Source organism: Anarrhichthys ocellatus, unplaced genomic scaffold (assembly GCF_004355925.1).
Source record: "Anarrhichthys ocellatus isolate YVR2014 unplaced genomic scaffold, GSC_Weel_1.0 scaffold10, whole genome shotgun sequence".
In the NCBI taxonomy this organism is placed as follows: Eukaryota; Metazoa; Chordata; class Actinopteri; order Perciformes; family Anarhichadidae; genus Anarrhichthys; species Anarrhichthys ocellatus.
In genome coordinates this window covers 1,321,989-1,329,979 of record NW_022280040.1, presented here as the reverse complement: position 1 = coordinate 1,329,979, position 7,991 = coordinate 1,321,989, and positions in this window count along the sequence as shown.

The window sequence follows — 7,991 nt, the reverse complement described above, 5'->3', positions numbered from 1 at the left end:
TGTGTGTGTGTGTGTGTGTGTGTGTGTGTGTGTGTGTGTGTGTGTGTTTGTTGAAATGGGAATATTTGTTCTGATGAAAAATGCAGAAAGTCAGCTGAATTAATAATGGGAGGAATTTCTGATGCCTCTCATCATGGCCAAATTAGCATTTGTTGTGTATTTTGTACCTAAATTGTATTTCAACATCATTAAAATTGATAGAGTGCTACCTCTTGGGTGTTTATTTAGTTAAGTGGAGAGAGAGAGATGAGGGAAAGTTATAACAATCAGCACACTTCTCTCTAGACAGGCCCGGTCGTTCTAACTCCCATTATCCGTTTTCACAGCACCCCAACATGCTCAAGATCAAGGGGGCAGCCGGGGGCTTGGATTGACTCACACACACACTTGACAGCCAGCCTCTCTTTTCCCTTGGCCTTTCTCTCTTTTGCTGCCTTTCCATCTCTCTCCCTCTGTAATCTCCAGGGCCCTCGCCCCTATAAGACTGTAGTAAACTGTACCAAAACCCTGGCAGTCGTCTCCTTCCTCGCAGGCGAATTACTCTCTAATCCCTGTAATGAGTCCAAAGATGCTTATTTATGCTGGAGTTAACCTCCACCAGTGAGCCCAGCCGCAGGCCAAACGCACCCCAGCTGAGTGAAGCCTTTCCTGGGCTGACAAGAGAAGAGAAGGGTTGGGCGGGGGGGGCTACCTCCCACCTCTTCTTCCCTCCCCCTTCCTCCCCTCTCCCGCTCTGATCACTACGGCTTAATTGCTGATTGCCGAGACGATCAATCGGAACTGCAGGCGTGATAGAAAGCCTATTGCGGAGAGCTGGTCTCAGATCTACCGGCTCAAACAGACGTACACACATTTGCACTCAGATGAGGTTAATGTTTCTGTTGAGCGGAGAGGATAGCATGACATTTTTGCCCTCGTGAGGTGCATGCATGCCCCGAAGAATACTGGGTAGGTGAACTGACAGGATCTTAAATTATTTATGTTACTTACTATGTGATCTTTATTTCTCCGCAGGTTTGTAGAGTATATGTGCTAAAGTATATGTACTTGGTGGTGCAATTCAAAGCCAAAGGTAATGAATTGTATTCATTCAAAAGTATTGAAATAGCCCCTCGATTGATTCAAATGTAATGTTCACCTTGAGGTGGGGGTTACAATCCTACATGATGATTGGTTTGACATTATGTACAGAACACAGGGGCTCATCATATGGATACTTGGAGGTCCTCTCACATCAAGGACATTCTGACTAATGAATCCTATAGCGATGCATATAGTGTAGAGACGGGGGAGACTGTCTGTCAATACTTCATGCACTACATTGCATTAAAGTACAGCGAGTCCCAGAAGGTGAAATTAAAGAGATGTTTGAGATTAAGGATGCATATATGATTAACCGTAATGCCCCCGGGACATGTCATTGTCTTAACATTCAGGCAGACGTACAATCCAAACCTTTTTGCTCTTATTACTCTACAACTCCAACTGAAGTCCCCAATCCCCAGGAAAGAGAAAAGATAAAGAAGAAACAGTGCATTAGAGTCCATTAATTGAGTTAGGCCTATGGATTGAATTAGTTGGAAGTTGGAACAGGGCTCTGGAGTTAAAGGAAGGTAGCTAGGGCTCCGTTAAGCCTATCTGTCTCTGGATCTTTTCTAATTCACAGGCTCCGTGTGGAGAAGGAAAAGAGGAAGAAGCGCAGATTCCCAGCGGCTATGCAAAGCAATCTGCCCATTCACACACAGCCATTTAGGGAGCAAATTGGCCCTGTGCCCCCTCTGACGAAGGTTTTAAGAGAAAGGGAATTAGGGTGTTGAATCCCTAACTAGATCTCCTTCTTTGATGAGCCTCTTTATCCGCCTGTCCCTCATCTCCATTTCTTTGATGTGAGGCGTTGATTTTCCTGATTAAATAGTTTTTAAAGTAAAAAGCTCTTCTCTTGGCTCTGTAATACCGGGTACTTTGCAGTACCTATTGTAGGTTCGTTTGTGTGCATGCTTGCCGAACGGTCCATCTGTGGTATTCTGTTAATTGGAACAGAGCCGTTGGGTTGCAGATAATAAGGATAGTACAATAGCTTTGATTCGTACATGCATATTTTTCTCTGAGAAAGAATGTTATCATTTAAGCGTATGCCTGGCTTTTACCTCTTCATTTGAAATGGCTAGAAGGATTTAGAAAGCCCTATGCATCACTAATGAAATTAAAGAGTAAAAACACCTGTGCTTTTTCACTTCAACAAAATTCCATCTCTGATCCTTTGGCTCATGGTGAAAGCTTTTACCTACTTTTCAACAGGTAAGGGAATTACACCCCTCTTCTAGTTGGTAGATGTTTCCAAATACTGACATCCCTTTCAACGAGCAAATGACATTATTTCCATGCCAAAAAGAGGATGAAACAAAAAAATGCACCATTTATTTGTTAACACCTCAGAGGATTTTTGACACCTGTATATGTTTTTCTTGTGGCATGTCCAATATGTCAGAAGTTTTTATCTCTCATATTTCATCTATTCAATAAAAGACATGCCAAACATAAAACAGCAGAATTCCTCCAAGGTAGTGAAATCCTAGGTGTGCTCGAGTTCAGGGCTGCAGCCGCTGCAGGTACCTGTGTTATGAGAGTTCTTTCAACACCTGCCGGGCTTTGGATACCACCGGGCCCAATTATCTTAGTCTGCCTCCTCTTCTTAACCACCTCTTCAGTCTAACAGGTCAGGGGGACAATCAATCACTCCTAAAATAAGGAAGTAATTTCCTGAGCTTTTATCGTGGTGTTGAGGTTTTGTCTGGTTGCATTTCACACCTTCAGAGAAAATGGAGCGGCACTGGTTTGGGAATATACAGAATTTGACCTTTTCGTCTTTGTTCTCAAGACCCAGGATAATTTAGGATCTATATAGGATCTATATGTTCACCTCAATATGTGCCGTTTGAAATAGCAAATACAAAGATCAAGAAAATACAGTAAAAAAGTCCTGCGTCTTATGATACACGTCGATAAAGGTTATGCTACTGTATAACTTGAAAAAGTTTAAATGTAGGCTGTATCCTCCTCCACATCAGAAACAAAGATATCCCTGACAGCAAGCATGCAGACACAGTTATGGAGGGAGACTCATAAACCTGTGTTATACTGCATCTATCTCTATCCACCTTTAAAACACTTTTTTTTAATTAGTTGCATGGTTATTTTCAACAGCTGTGTTCACACTGTAATTAGTAATAGTTTATATTAAAATAAACACTTTTTAAAATATACTACAAACTGATATTTTTATTACATACATTATGCTGATCTTACCATTACATAATATATTTTTTCTAATATATTTATTTTTTCATTCTGTGATTGAACATTAAATTACAGTGTTGTAAAATGACTGGACAAGTGAGTCATTTGAGGCTGCACGTAATAAAAACACCAAAGAGGCACCGGCTGCGAATTTTATATTTCACATCCTCCTACACTAACACAGGGCTAAAGAGATGGAATCAAACTTCACCTGACCTGTCCTCTGATTGGATGAACCAGGACAGCAGTAGCGAGGGGATTGGACAAATGACCACAGGGCATCATGGGGGATTATACACAGGTGTGTTGTGGTGGGCCTGGGGTTAGATCTGCCAAAGCCAAGCCTGTTTGTGTGTGTGTGTGTGTGTGTGTGTGTGTGTGTGTGTGTGTGTGTGTGTGTGTGTGTGTGTGAGTGTGTGCATCCTCTAGTCTGCTTATGTGTTTAGCCATCTCAGTCCTCTTCCTACTGATGTCTAGAACAGACTAAATGAGCAATAATCTGCACACATCCCTCCAGATGTCCCAATGAATTTCCTGTGGCTTAAGGCACCAGCTGAGCTCTTTGAAAGTTTTGATAACTTCTGCAAATGTGATTGAACCTCTGCTTGTTCAGGAATGTAGTGCGGGACACAATGTGCTTATTCCTATTTTCCTTCAAAGAGATGAAAAAGGAGGCATGCGCTTGGCTCCGGTACTAGTGCACCTTTTAGTACAATATAGGTTATGCTTTTTAAGAGAAAGATGTTTGATGTACCAGCTGAGAAATGAATGTTTAAAAGCATTATTCTCATAAACTTTTTCAAGTTGCACCATTTAAAATGATTTTCACTGTAATAATTGATGGTATTAAAATTATCATAAAATGAATGGCAGATTACATGTTCATAGTTTTTCTTTTTACCTACAATATGGTATACAGTATCTATATATAATTTTATATTGTTGGAGCTCAGGCAATTATCTCATTTCTATAAATATGTGATGTTATTTATTTGTATTTTGTGTGTGGGGGGGGGGGGGGGGCTCTGATCATTGTGCAATCAACCAGTTGTCAGCAACAACAGAGGAAGACAGTGAAGTGGAACGAAGCTTTATTTGCCATCACCTGCCAATCAATGCTGCTACAAGGCCCTGAATCCTCACAAGCAACCAAATACAAGCAGAAGCACATGTAAAGTGACATGAATATTTGATAATGTCTTGCCAATCTCACGACCATTACTTCAATTCATTGCCTAAATCTAATATTCTAAATCCAGTAAACCAAGTTGAGAGCAAAAATATGAAAGAATGTAAAACAGAAACACAATCATGGCCGTGGATGGAAAGAATTTCAATAACAGCCTCATGTTGGCATAGAGAGAAGCATCAACCCTGCATGTAAAAGGTAATATGGAGTTTCTGTCAGGGAAAGGTAACAGGAATTTATAAATTACATGTGTAGGCAACACACTGAACAATGAGAACAGCAGGCAGAAAAAGCCTAACCCTGTTAAGTATGAGGCTGCCAGGTAATGACAATGTATTTGTGCATTTCAGCATCTTGGAATCTCCGGCTTGCCGGGGAAGGAAGAAATATAATTTTTGTGGTTGCCATGGATACCTCTGTGTGAAGGTTTTGCTGCGAGTCTCGACTCCTCCAGGAGTTCAGTGAACCGCATGTGTCAACCAGCATTAACCTGCTCAGTCCAACAGATGCACAGAGACACACAAGCACACGGAAGAATAATAAACACACACACACACACACACACAAACATGCACATTAACCTTCTCATCTCGACACAGGGTACAGTACAACCTGAACCGCAAGCCTCTAAACACACAAACACACAGTTGTGAGTACAGTTACGCATTGTCGGAGCTGATATACTCTCGAGTGAACACAGAGCTGTACCCTAAAGGAAAAACTTTGATTATGATGTTGTTCTGTTGTACTACATGAGGTCTAAACCTCCACTGTGGAGTTGGTGCTTTTCAAACAGACAAAGTCCTTCCTCCTAAAGACTCTGATACTGCATACTCTCTGTATACGGCATCACAGACCAGTCTAGCATGGCCATGACAAAAGACGTAGAGGCAACCAAGCCAATTAAAACATTATTTATCAATTACAGGAACAACGTAAGAAAAAATTTGCATGTGGAAAATCAGTAAGTCCAGTAATAATAGTAGGTGGAAGAGTGGAAATGCGGGTAAATGCAATGTTGTACGGTGCAGCAGCACAAACATCAACTTTTTTTTAAAATGGGTGTCTCAAGGACGAGCGCAAACCAGCAAGTGAGCTCCACGAGGGTTTTTAAAAGAGCACTGGGACACAGGCGCCAGGTGTTGCCATTTTACTGATGACGCTCGGCCACGCCCACCTCAAGGAAAACAGCCACACAAACTAGTAACAAGCATACAGGTCGGGGAGCGTTGTTACAACGGATTGATGAATGATTCATTCATATTACTGTAGACACCCACCAACTTAATATATGTGCATACTATAACCCACGATGTTAGAGCCGGGTCAAGTATAGTGTGGGATAAAATGCTGCCTGTGTTTCACATTATGCCGGTGTCTTTTTTTCAGCTAAACCCTTGAAATAAAACCAATTTTTTAAATAATCACTTCTTCAAGATTAAGGCTTTTGTGGTTTGGCGAAAGTGGGAAGAAATGCCAGGTTATTTAATATAACAAATTTATATTAAAAAAGACATAAATTGAGGCCCCAAACTTTCTGAAATTCTAATCAAGAATCAGCTCTCTGGCATTGTCCTCTGTCTCTTTTTTTTTTATCCTCCTCACAAACATGCCATACTTTTCTCGGCAGGGCCCCTAACTGACACTCTGGGCTCATTGTCAAGTATTATGTTCTCAAGTGCTTGTGCTTGTCTTCTGCGCCAAGCTGCTGGAGTCCTATCGGCCCCATCCACAAAGACCTACACAACATTCAGCAGTCGTATCTCGGCTTGTCTATCTAGGAGCTCGGCGTGTTTCCCCTCAAAGTCAAATTAAAAAGCTATGCCAGAAAAGTGAGCGTATCTGCAATTCAGAACACATTTTTCTATCAGACAGGAGATATATTGCCGACTAAGTATTGTCAGATGTTGGCAAATTCCACATATTTTTCATATCCGGCCCCCTAAAACTTGGGGCCGCTTCAAGATTCAAAGCGCATCATCGACAGAGACTCTGCTTGACCTTAGGAGCACAGGCAGGAATGAACCAAATATCCATTCTGTTTTCTACGAAAATATTTTCTCTGATATAAATGCAATATCACCAGCCATAAATCATTTAGGAATTCATTTGGAAATCATTTGAAAAACACATTTATTTGTGGGGTGTTCATCAATAAACGTGGCTCTTGTGGAAAGTTTTATTTATATATTCATGCATTCAATAGATTCAGTTATTCATGTATTCACTCATTCACAAGGCCTAGTCAGTGGCTATGCGTCAGGCCCCCGTGTGTGCGCGTTTGTGTGCGCGCGTGGGTGTGTGTGTGTGTGTGTGTGTGTGTGTGTGTGACCTGCGGCGTAGTCCTGCTATGCTGCAGGCTAGTGCTGTTCCCCAGGGGGCTCTCATCTTTTACTGAGCCCTGACAGAAGATGGAGGCTGGGAGAGGGGTCCGCTGCATTAAAAAGCCTTTACCTAGCTCTGATTTATCACCTCTGCCTCACACACACATACACACACACACACACACACACACAATCACACGCGCACACAAACCCGCCTGCCAACCCCACGCCATCTCACCGTTCCCCGCCGCAGCTCGACTCTACACTCTATCAAACACACAGACATATAAATGCACGCACACACACACACACACACACACACACACACACACACACACAGACTCAAACGGACACACATTCACACACCATCAAACACATACTCGTTCCATCATAAGATGGCTGCCTCGGAGAAAGAGTGAGAGAGCTAGGCACCGCACTGCACCGCAGTGGTGATTTTGCATTTTAATGGTACCCCTCCTCTCTTCCCTTCACCCCTTTCCCCCCCTCAGTTGGTAATTCTGGTGTGTCGCAGGCAGGCAGGCGGCAAGCCACCGGCTACCTCACCACAGGAAGACAGAGCGACACAATTACAGGACAGCATTTCCTGGGTACGTCACCTGCAAACGGCTGCATTTGAATGTGACAGTCACTGAAGAGGTGAGAGAGGAGACCAGGGAAAGATGGCTATGTGTGTGTGTGTGTGTGTGTGTGTGTGTGTGTGTGCACTCTGGGAGGAAGTGGATTGTCATCACGCCACAACAAGCAGAACGGAGTCCTAGAGGACAGCCTCCGCACATACGTAAACTATGTGAACCTTTAATTGCACATGAATACATACCCCCCCCCACACACACACACACACAGACATGGAAAAGATAAATATAAATTCAAAAATATGTGCGTACACCAGAACCTAAGACATGGACAAAGGTGAACATTGGTTTTTAAAATGCATCAAGGCAAAAACAAAGATACACACACACTCACACACAAGGCAGTCAACAGCACACACAGGGAGAACACAGCACTTTGTCCTTAAGAGGGTCCAAGACTTGGTAATCATATTCATTCATTCATTCATACATATGGGTGGAATACATTTGCTCCATCTCTGCTCGAGTTATTGCACGAGTACTGATAAAAACTGTGGGGGGGAGAAAGGGAATGAATTTAATCTACGA